Source organism: Lygodium microphyllum, chromosome 6 (assembly GCF_053477565.2).
Source record: "Lygodium microphyllum isolate KBCC chromosome 6, Lygodium_microphyllum_v1.1.10, whole genome shotgun sequence".
Lineage (NCBI taxonomy): Eukaryota > Viridiplantae > Streptophyta > Polypodiopsida > Schizaeales > Lygodiaceae > Lygodium > Lygodium microphyllum.
This window is the reverse complement of record NC_141140.1, coordinates 137,723,237-137,736,073: the sequence shown is the minus strand read 5'-3', so window position 1 is coordinate 137,736,073 and position 12,837 is coordinate 137,723,237.

Here is a 12,837-nt window from a genome sequence, read left to right as displayed (position 1 = left end):
AGACCTAGAAGTAGATAGTTTAGCAAGGGCTGATCTCATTGAAGATGAGATGGATCATTCACTGTAACATACTTAATTTGCTTAATGATTCAATGTGTATTCCTAATTCTATGGTTTTTATCATGTGCACACGTGTATACTCAAGAATCAATAGTCAAGTTTAAAGCTAAATTGAATTTTCCATAATAAAAAGGAAGTATTTTTTATCATCTTCAAGTAGAGAAATTGCGAGATACATATTGCAATGCTTGCTACTAATTGTAAGGTTTCTGTCGCTTGCCGCTAATTACTTATATCAGGCTTGTCAAACTAGAGGAACTGCCATTCATTAGAGAGCAATGAAAAAGTAATTATTAACTCTATTTTTTTAATTCAATGATTCAATGTGTATTCTTAATTCTATGGTTTTTATCATGCGCACACGTGCATGCTCAAGAATCAATTTCAGGTGGTTAAATAATTATTAACTTTGGTTTTTTAATTATGTGAATTGCAATTTTAGGTGGTTAGATAATTGTGCGTCTGCTGGCGCGTCTATATTGGCGTCTATTTGCACGGATATATAGATGCAAAATTTGCGTCTATTTACACGCACGTTTACACGCACTTATAGACACAATGATAGACGCGCTCGACTTTGCGCGTCTAACGTGCACGTCTATGCCTCATTTCTATTATAGTGTATGTAAAGTACATTTCACACATCAATTGGAAGGCCCTCTATGCCCTTCACTTGGCTATAAGATGTCTTTTATATACATGTCACACACTACGCTATATTTCGTCTAAGGAGCTATAATCATCATTCCCTTCCTGCTCAGTACCCTCTTCATTGTCCTTCTCTTGTGTATGCCCCCACCACCTCCCTTTGGCTCCTTTCTCGTGCCTCATTTCCTTGTCCCTATAGATGTGGAAAAAAATTTAACAACAAAAAAGTAGTGCCAATGCATACAAAAAAGGAAATACATTTTAGAAATGATCTAATTATCATGATGTTGCACCAAATCTACTTTGTAATAAGGCCCTCTTTGTAAAAGTGTGTTTATGTATCATGCCTACTATGATGACACGTATCAATTGTGTCATCATTAGTGGGAATTCATCCCATAATCTTAAACTACAAAACAAAAATACCATCAGTATTATAAAAAATCAATCACAATATTAAAGCATATATAAATGTAATATAATATTTAGATACTTGTAAACTTAGCCTTGCATGTGTAGACCTCATGATTCCAAATGTGATGATCCATACCATTCCATATGGATTCACCATGGCTTTCTTTGCTATGGGTTGAAGATTCTCTTAGATTTGCTCAATGCCCCACCCTCGTAAGGTGCCATCAATGATCCATGGTGCTCCATGTTGTAAGGCCCCCATCATGAGGAGAAGCCATGTGTGAGCATAGACATTGGTTGGGTCCTGATGACTTGTATGTCAGATGAGGTCTAAGTGATCATATGGCAAAAAGATTACCTTTATGAATCTAGCCTTTGGGTTAGATAGAGTAGTTATGTTGGTAGCAACTTGAGGCACAACACATCAACAAAAGTCTGAGGAGGGAAGCACCCTTGGCTTGACAATATTTCCTAACCGACTAAGGAAGGTTCATAATATGGTCAAATAGGCTGAGTAGACTACCTTCTGAGACTATAAAAGAAATATCTCTCCTAATCCATCGTCAATCTATCTTTCACCCATTTAGAGCTCTGCTAGCTACCCTAAAGCTCTTCGCCTATTATGTGTCTAAATCACCATCTAAGCTTCATACTAGAATCCCACGGGTGAATAGAGCAATCTTTGTATCAATGCATTTGAAATTCAAGCAGCTTCTATTCTTTGCATATTTGTTGTGTGTTCTCTACTTCTTGCTTAGATCCTGTCCCTGTTGTGTCGTGTAATTTCTATATGGTATTAGAGCCCAAGGGGCTCTCAGAAGTGAAGAGTACATTGTCACACAATATAATATGCACGGGGGTTTGTGGATGTCGCTCGCTGCAGGGACGCTAAGCAAGATGGGAATTTCAAGCACAAATCCAAGAAAAATTACAAATCCAAAATTTTATCAGGAAAGTTACAAGGAATACATACCAAACTAGGTGTTCATACATCAAACATGAAGAGAAATATGGTCAGTTGTTTGGATGTCAATATCGATATGATAAAGAATACTTATACATGGCATGATAGCTCCATATCTTTCACAATTTTAAGTAGCTTCTAGCATCTTTGTTCCCGTGTAAAAGGAACAACATGGCATTGTGATAGCAAAAGGAAGTAAAAGATCTTAGCCATTCATAAGGAATAATAAAAGTTCACACAAAAGAGTTAAAATATGAGCTCATATGACTAGAATACTATCGTTTTCAGGATAGTATGATTACAACATCTCATTCCAAATGATAAACTTAAGTATCAACACCTTGATCTCAAATAGTACATGCTAAAATCAGAGCCGTCCAACGAACTATTTGCATGACCAGGAAAGTAGAATATGGTGAGTCTCATTAAGGGCACTTGCGGATGACAGGAGAATACTCGAGAACTCCACCCCTATGTGAGCTTGGATGGCTTGAGGGAGAGCCCTGGCTTTGCGACATGCTTTAAGGATGGAGAGTGAAGCATCTCTCTTTTTGTTTTGTGTGTGTTCCTATGTCGATAGTTGCATCCAAACGATGCACTGAGAATCTTCGTGGTTGAGAAATGGTATATTGCAGAGCGTCATCTGCTCTTCGACACCCGATAGGAATCTTAGCTCTCGTTCTCCTTTTTCTTCAGGTAATGCCTTCTCAGTTGGTTGGAGTTTCTCAACGGCAACAAGTACGTAGGAAGGTTGTCGCTCTTCTTCTTTTGCGCCACCTTTGCATCTCCCTCAGCTTTTGCAACAGCGCCATTGGAAGAATCTCGTGCATGCAGTGCTGTGGCAAATCTTTTATAATGGCCTGGTACTCGGTATTTATCTTGCAAGATTTTTGAATTCTCAAACTCTCAGAATTTAGGGCCAAGGGCACTCGGCATGACAACTTTTTCTGACACGCGTCATCACCTTCTTATTCATCCTATGCTTTGTCTTCGTCTTCAGCTTCATTGCAGCCTTCTGGTCGCAGCAACGTTTGCATTTTCACTCCTCCTCGTCATGTTCGTTGACGATCCTCTTCGTTACCTTTTGCCTTGACTCATTCATGTTGGCAATATGTTTGCTCCGCTGCCTCTTATACTTTTCTGCCACCTCAAAATAACTGCAGAGAAAGCAATCAATGAAAGCGTCATTGTTAATACTAGCACCCTTAATATTTTCTTTGGTTGGCATCAGCGCTTACGTTGCTGAGCTGCCGTCACAATCTCACCAAAAAGAGAAACTATATTAGCATCATGTAAATCAAACGACTACTCTAACACACACAGCACTTCATAGCAAATGTTTCAATCACAAATTCACAAAATCCTGGAACCTTTTCCTCCTCTTTACGGGTTCCAAACCAATCTTTGGTAAGAGAGACAAAAATCTAAACACAAACCTTTCTAACAAGAACATCTTTGTGCCCACATGATGCAACCAAAACAGACTAGATAATGTCATTTAAAATGGGGCTCCCTTTGGGTAGTAAGGACTGATGAGAAGTCATTCACAACAATAGCTTGCAGAAATGTAAAGTAGACTCGTTGAAGTTCTTGTAATGCCTGCACTTCCTCAGTATGGGCCCGAGGACCCTCTGGAAAGATTTCTTTAAGTAATATACAGTGAATTTTTCCAACAATGAAAGGAAAAAGCTCAGGTACAAGGTCCATGATGTTGACTTTGAGCTTGCTCATGAGTTGATTAATAAGAACCAGGACATCCACCATCTCCCTTGGCTCACTCTCAATCAAGAGCTGCTAAAAAGCGGCCGACAAAAATGAAAACACCACACTACCAAGTGTTTCAACCATTCGATGAAGAAAAGATAATATATCATTGCTTCTTAAGGCCTTGTTCTTTGGGAACACCTTCAATACTCAAAGAAGAACATCCCATGCCAGCTTGAATAAAATACCAATTCTTGGACGAGTAGTAGTGGCAAGTTGTTCACCAAATCCCTTGCTCAAAGTCTTGATTGCTACAATAACTTGCTGTAGAGCTACTACATTACCAAGAGGTTCAACAGAGGGATCCTTCCCCCTATCCACTTGGCTACAGAGTGGCACCAGAAGAGCTGACAATAACTCTGTTTGCTTACCCTCTGGCAGATCCTCCATTCCAAGGAGTAAACCAATTGCCTCAAATCAAATACATGACTTTCATCTTCAAAGCTTGTTGTTTGTGTTCTTCTAGAAAGTATTTCCCCAGTGGTGAAGGCAATCAAAATATCTTGCAAGCTCTTTGAGCACCAAGGTTGTGATGTGGCCTCGGGGAAGTTACTATATGTATATCCTCTACATCAAGTGCGTTTAAGGCCTATTTATAAATATCTTTATCTGTAAAAATTTTCTTGAATAGAAAATAACCCTTTTCTATTCAATTTGTAAATTATCCCTTTATATTATATCTTTTTGTATATAAAACATGTATAAAAATGGTATTTTAAAAATACATTATTTTGAACCCACATGATGCACACATATATTCATGAGTAACTTACCTGAGGTTGTCGCACAAGGAAAGTCCAAAACCAAGTTGGTCTTTTCCTTGGATCCTTGAGCCTTCAAAACAATTGCATGCTTTTCCATGCAATGTGCCCTTTCAAGAATATGTTTTGGAAAATAACTTCGTGCCCAATCACTCATGTAGTTTGCAAATTAGAATCCATTCTATGCAATCAATTGAGCGATGCTTACAAAAAAATTGTGAATGCATTGAAGAAATTGTGCCTAGCCTAACTATAAGTGCTCGTGCGTCATGCAAACACAAAAGATACACATGATGGAAAATTAAATTCCTAATGACGGTGACTAATGTGATCAATTTCTGGGTGAAAAAATCTACCCTCAGATTTGCAGTGGTGGACACGCAACGTCACGACAATGTGAGAGGCAAGGGCTTCAATAGGGAAGATAAGAAATGTACTTTGTTTCATCAAGTAGTGGTATTGGTGCATTAGACATTGAGGATTTGTCTACCAACCTTTAGCAAAGGAAAGTTAGATGGTACAAACTACACTTTGTGAAAGTTTAAAATCACAACTATATTTGATTCTTATGAGCGTCTTGAGATATTGCTAGGGACTAACCCAAAACCAAATCCATCCTCGACCCATCAAAACACCATATTGGAGAATATGGGAATTTCCCATAAGTTTGGGACATGTGGTCAAATCTTAGGATTTGTCATAACTTGAACATTATAACTCCAAATCAAACGCTCTATAGCTCAATAGATTCCATTTTTCAAGCACTTTTCAATGATAGGTCACATCATATGGTTTTAAGAATCTTATGGGCATGTTATCCAGGTGCCACCTTTTTAGTATTCAAAAAATGGAAATTGAAAGATTCCCAAACACACTAATGTTGTGTTTCAAAATCGAATGTTATGATTCCTCCAAATGCAAATATTCTACAAGATTGGACACAAGGAAACACAGATGCATTATGTCCCTTAGTTATAAGCTATTCTGACAATGTTTTGACCTTGATTCAGCATACAACCAATCAAAGGCTTGGAACATACTAAGGAATCAATACAAAACATGAAATTAAAAAAGGATTTAGAACTTGGAGAATCAACTAGCAATAGAGAAGTTTGTCGAATGAGAGACAAGTGAAGCATTTATTACTTAGGTCAAGAATCTGTGCAACCAGATGGTTGACGTTGGAGTGCAAAAGACTAGTGAGAGGCTAGCTTAGAGGTATCTTCAGATTTATCCACCAAAGTTTGATGGATTAGTAAGTTCCTTGGAAATTTAGGTGAGACTCCAAGTTTTGACATTTAAAGAATTTTGTGCACTGCTAATGGAGGAGTTTCAGCATAAAGCTTGAGAAGGTAGCAGTAGTGAAGATGCTACATTCTCCGCCAATGTGAAAGGCAAAGGTAGTTCCTCTATGAATGGTCATAAGAAGAGGAAGGGTGGTAATAAAAAGTCTTAAGGATAGTATTTCTACTGCAAAAAGAAAGGACATGCAATTGCAAATTGTTGTATTAAGAAGGCAGATGAAAAGAAAGCCACCATAAAGACTAAAGGAAAGGAGACAATCAATATGGTTGAAGCAAAGTTGGAGTTATTCATGGTGACCATTGAGGAAGTCTGTTCCTCAACGTAAGAAATATCTATCACCACTGACTCATGGATATTAGATAGTGACGCTTCTTATCACATGACCAATAAGTAAGGTCTATATAGTTCTATAAAGTCTGTTGGGAATGATATAAAATTCCCTATTGAGGGTATAGGTATTATTTTCTTTGTTACTGAAAATGGTGAACTTAAAAACCTTTCAAATGTATTGTATATTCCAGAGATTAAGAGAAACCTGCTATATCAGTTGCTTCTATAACTAATCTTGGCCATCATGTAAGATTCACTAAGACAAATGTAGAAAACATCAACAATATTGGCAAAGTTGTTAGCAAAGGGGAAAGAAGGAACAACCTCTATGAGGTAAGTGCTCTTATAGCCATCACTGGTATGGGCACAAGTAAACTTTGGCATGAAATATTTAGTCACATTGATTTTGCTACGTTAAAGGAGATGTATAAGTAAGATATAGTTTCTCACCCACTTGCAATAAAACTAAAATGAAGGAACCATGTGAAGCTTGTATGATGGATAATCAATAGACAAAGGCATTTCCACAAGAAAGCAAGAATAGAGCAAATGCTCCTCTAGAGTTGGTGCATGTTGAGTTGTGGAGTAAAATGCCTACACAAGCCTTAGGAGGATCTTCTCATTTTATGTTGATCATTGATAACTAGAGTAGAAAGATGTGGGTATACTTCATTTTTAATAAGGCTCAAGTTTTTGGTAAGTTTAAAGAATGGCTAAAACTTATTGAGAATGAAACAAGATAAAGTGTGAAGAAGTTTTGAACAAATGGTGGTGGTAAGTTCAACTCATTGGAGTTTGAAGACTTTTGCAAAAGCAAAGAATTAAGTTTCAATTGATGACATCTCATACACGTCAGCAAAATGGCATTGTTAAATACCAAAATCAAACTATTGTGGAAATGGCAAGGTGCATGCTTAAGGGCAAGGGATTGCATCACTACTTTTGGGTAGAAGCTTTTAATACTACAATCTACATTTTGAGTCGGAGTTATACAAAGGCTCTTTAGGGAAAAATTCATCATGAGGCCTATTCTAGTAAGAAACCATTTGCCTCACTTTTAAAATTTTGGATGTGAATGTTATGCACACGTTCCAAAATATAAGAGAAACAAGTTAAATCCAAAAAGCATAAAATGTATCTTCTTAGGTTATAGTGATGAGTAAAAGACTTACAAATTGTATGATCAAGAGACAAAGAAGATTATAACAAGTTATGATATGGTGTTCAAGGAGCAGCCACATATAATGGAGGAGGAGAAAATTAATTTCTTCCACTTTATCATCCTATGAAGTAGTCCACTATGAACCTATCCCAAGAGTTGTCTCTACCCTCAAGGAAGAGGAAGCATCATCTTTGAATGATGAAGAAAAAGTTCACCAACTTGCAACCATACCACCAGAAAGGCCATAGCTGCGATGGGTGAAGCAACTCTATAATCACAATAATCCTATGCCTATCAAAGTTGAGAACAAAGCCAATGGACCAAGGAGGCCTCTAAAAATAGAGGAACAAAGAAAGACTTCTCCTCACATAGTCAATATGGCCTTGATGGGTGGCTAAGATTATGAGACAAGTAAAGGAGCCAATAGACTTGGAAGAAGCACTTATCCATTTAGCATGGAGAGCAGCTATGCAAGCTACTAGGTATGACAACATAATGAAGAATGATACTTGGGAGCTAGTGGATTAGCTAGAAAAGAGAAAGATTATTGGCACCAAGTGGGTCTAGAAGGTAAAGTACAAGGCTGATGGTAGCTTAGAAATGTACAAAGTGAGACTAGTTGCACATGGATTTTCATAGGTTAAAGGACTTGATTTTCATGAATCATTTGCTCCAACTACTGGAATGACCACTATTCACACAATACTTGCAGTGGCTGCTCATAAAAGTCGCAAGTTTACCAAATGGATGTTAAATTGGCATTCTTGAATGGAGACTCCAAGGAGAAGGTGTACATGGCTTAGCCACTAGGATTTGAGGCCTCCCATTCTAAGAACAAATTTGTAAGTTGAAGAAGGTATTGTATGGGCTAAAACAAGCCCCTAAACCACAGTACCAGTGGATAGATAAATTATTTTTAGGCTTGAATTTCAAAAGATATACCTTAGATATGATAACTTGTATGTTTACAAGAATAGTGAAAATTTTATAGTGATATTCCTACATGTGGATGGCCTTGTTATTACAAGTGACTATGAAGATATGATCCATCCTACTCCAAAAGTTTTAGGCTTTACAATGATAGACTTGGGCTTGTTGCACTATTGTTTGGGAATTGAAGTCTAATAAGAGCTTGGGAAAAATCTTCATCTCTCAAAATAAGTATGCATGGGAGATCTTAAAAGCCTTTATCATGACCAAGTGTAAGTAGATATCTATACCTATATATGTCAATGTGAAGTTATCCATTGAGCATACATCTATACTAGGAGACATTGGGAGGTACAAGAGATTGGTTGGCAACCCCATTTACCCGTGTAACACCTGGTCATATATTAGTTTTGTTGTTGGTGTTTTTAGTAGGTTCAATCGAACAAACTCCAAGAAAGTCATTGGAAAGCTAAGATGTGAGTGCTCAAATACTTGAAGGGAACTCTTGATTATGGTATCACATATAGTTTTGAAAGTTCTCTTAGTAGAAACTATGACTCAAATTGGGCAAGTAACTAGGGCAAGTAACAATGATTCTAGGAAATTAGTATCTAGATATTCTTTCTCTTTAGATTCAAGAATATTCTCTTGCATAAGTAAGAAGCAACCGATTGTGGTATCGTCTTCTATTAAATCAGAGTACAAGGTAGCTTATTTTCTTACATGTAAAGTAGGATGGTTAAGGAGGACCCTCGGGCATATGGGAGTATAAGATGAAGATCCAACAATGCCAAGATGGGACAATCAGAGTTGTATTGCCATTTCCAAAAATCCAAATTTTCATGCATTGTACACCAAACACATTGAGATCCGGTATTACTATATGTCTGACTTGATCAAGGATGGGATAGTAAGCTAGTCTACTATCCAACGAAGGAGAATGGAGCTGATATCTTCACCAAAGATCTTACAAAGGATCTCCTTTGAAATCATCTTCAGACACTCGACATTGTACTGAGGATGTAGTTCACTTGTAGGTGAACATTGGGGGGATATTAGATATGCTCAATGCCCCACCCTCATAAGGTGCCACCAATGATCCATGGTGCTCTCAGTTGTAAGGCCCCCATCATGAGGAGAAACCATGTGTCAACATGGTTGGTTGGGTCCTGACTTGTATGTCACATGAGGTTTGAAAAGTGATTGAATCGCAAAAAGTGACCTTTGTGGATCTAGCCTTTAGGTTAGATAGAGTAGTTATGGCGGGTATGAGAGTTATCAAGGACCCCTATTTTGGGATCCTTGTCGTTGACGCTCCTTGCTTGATTCTATCCTACGCTTGGCGCGTTTGTCTATATCTTGGGTCCTCTCCTATTGGTGGGTTTTTTGAGCGATTTATCTGAGTGAGTTCATTTAAATACTGAATACAATTCTCAACTTATGGTCACTCGTGAGTGTGTTTTTCCTCGTGCACTTGTGCTCAATCAGGCTTTCAGCTTTCCTAAGTGTACTTCAAGTGCGGAAATTCAACATGAGTGCTGCAAGTAATTTTTCAGCATCTTACTCACTCTCGCTCGTTTCGGGCCTGATAGGCTTTGTTACTCAAGTCATGGCCGTTCTAATGGGTTCTAGGGTCTGCGCTGCTTCTCGTTTTTCACTAGGGGGTAGGTTGCTGGGGAATGCTCCAGCGTGTCCCTTGGTTTTGACTCCTACGTCGGAGACTGCCTACAAGGTGTTAGCCACGTCGTCTTGGAGTGGGTTGCGCTTCCAGTTGCTCGTGGGGGTCAAGTTCTGATGTCTTCCCCCTTTTTTTTTTTCGACTCTAGGAATCGGACATCCGATTTACCAGTGGTCCGATTCTGGGAATCGGACCAGGTGGTTAGGGTTGAGTGGAAGTCTCAGAGTTTGAGTGTCCGATTCTCAAAAATCGGACGGGCAAGTGTTCAATGAATCGGACAAGGGTGGTCCGATTCTGGGCTGGTCCGATTTTGGGTGATCCGATTATGGGCGGGTCTGATTCTGGGAATCGGACTGAGCAAGTGGTCTAATTGCTGACGTGTCCTAATTCGTCCGATTGGACAGGGTGGGTCCGAGTCCGAGCGTCCGAGTCTCCGAGCGTCCGAATCGGACGGATTGGTCCGATCAGACGGGCTGTCCAAATCGGATGGGCTGTTCGAGTGACCGAATCGGACGGATTGGTTCGATTGGACAGGCTGTCCGAGTGTCGGAATCGGATGGGTTGTCCGAGTGTCCAAATCGGATGGATTGGTCCGATCGGACGGGCTATCCGAGTGTCTGAATCGAACGGGTTGTCCGAGTGTCCGATTCTGGGAATAGGACTCTGGGTCAAACGTCCGATTCCGCCGGTCCGACGAACTTGCGAGCATGGATTCGCCCAAAGATCTCCAAATATCTATTACTATTGACCACGAAATTCACCAGCAATGGAGTTGGAGTGGTGAGGGAGAGATCGGTGTACCTGGGAATCGCCGAATGCAATGTCACTCCGTGCCCTGGTCCATCGAAAGATCGCCAAGCTCGATCTCTCTCTCTCTCTCACAACTGGTTGCAAATGAGGATTCTCTTGCCCTTCCAGAACTTATACCCTGTTGGTCCTTTTCTAAACACTACAGATCACCCTCCTAGTATTTCCTACACATTTACATGCGCATTTCCTCCATTTTCGCCCTGTTTTCCCCCATTTTCTCCCTGTTTCAGAGCAGCAACCCTCTGCCTCTGGGGTGTGATTTCCTACTGTTAACCTACCCTAAACACAACATAAATCGAAAGCAAAACATTGAACTAATTTCTCCATGTTTTCCAATCATCAAACAACCAGAATATCCCAAAATACTTACATGTTCTAGAGATCGAAAACACCCAACTTCCTACCTATCTCAAGCTCCGTTTCGGGGATGAATACCCTACTTCGATGCTCGATATGAGGTGCGCAAGTGCTCAAGCTTGAATCCGTTGGTCTCGGCAATGGAACCAAAATGTGGGAACTTTCGCTCAACCGCCAAGACCCACGGACCGCTTATTGTTTCAAGTGTTTCAAGCAAGCTCTAATGGCTATCTCTCACCTAACCGACACGCTGTCAATCCTACGAGTGCTATGAGTTTACCTTGATGCCCGATCGAGTACCCTCCTCTCTCTTGCACTCCGGTAGCTCCATGACTCTTGATGCTAGCTCAAGCATCCTCAAGCCTCCTCCATCTCCAAGCTCCATCCTCCATAGCAGCGCGCGCAAGAGAAGAAAAGATAAGAGAAGGGAAGAAGAGGAGAGGAGATGGTGAAGAGGTTCACCCTCTTGATCCCTCACTCTCACACACACTCACTCCCTCACACTCTCACACTCCCTCTCTCAAGAGCACACACAAGCAAGGAGGAGAGAAGAAGAGAGGAAGAAGAAGACTCTTTTTGCCATACACCAAAGAATGAGCTTCTCATTCACTTTTCAACTTTATATACATGCCCTAATTTCCATGGGCGGTCATCCCCCTTTTTTACATGGCCGGCCATTAGCCTAGGCCCCTTTTCTCATTGTCCTTCTATCTTCCTAGCTTCTTTTCCATCGCCTGTCTATATTTACAAATTGCACGGGTGAGAGTTCGGCGCTCTTTTACAAGATTTCAGGGTGCGCCTTTTTATTTTAAAATGCGCATTTTCTCCTTTTGCATTTGCCTTGGACTTTTAAGGTTGCCCTTGCGCTTTTGGTCTTCTTTCCTCTTCTTTCTTCAGTCGGGCTACCTTTTTTTGTTTTTCGCCTTTGCCCTGCGTCTCTCCCACTTTCTTTTGCTTTCTTCGTGTTGGGGTTAACATGGACCATACAAGATCCTTAAGTGCCTAGGACCTAATGCCTATAGACTGCAACTCCCAGAGAACCTAAAGGTTCATAATGTATTCCATATGATCAGGCTATTGAAGAAGTATGTATCGAATCGTAACCATGTACTTGATGACCAACAAGTTGTAATACCTAGTCAAGGAGTCCTTGAACTAAGGCCTAACAGGATCTTAAATGTTAGGGAGTAACAACTGAGATCCAGAACCTTGAGAGAATGCCTCGTCCAGTGGAAAGATTATCCCGAGGAGGATGCCACTTGGATAGATGAAAGCACTCTTAACCATCACTATCCCCAATTTATCTCTAGATGAGGACATCTTGATTCCTCCAAGGGGGAGAGAATGTAACATTCCCAAATCTAAAACACACATTGTTTATATGAATCTCTTCTTAGGAGGCCAAAAGGTTAAGATAATGGCAATTTTTTTAAATTCCCCTTCTCCACCCAGTCGATTGTCGTGCTGGAGGGGAGGGGAATAGCATGTATGAATAAGCTCCTTGATGGAGCTTGCAAGGGGGAGAACCCCATACATAATGATGTGTGGGGGAGGGAGGATCCCCTGCCCTCACCTATTTAGTCTGTGCCATGGGGAAGAAGCTACGGGTTTAGGCTGTAAATTGAGAGGATATACACTGCCGTCAAGAGGGAGG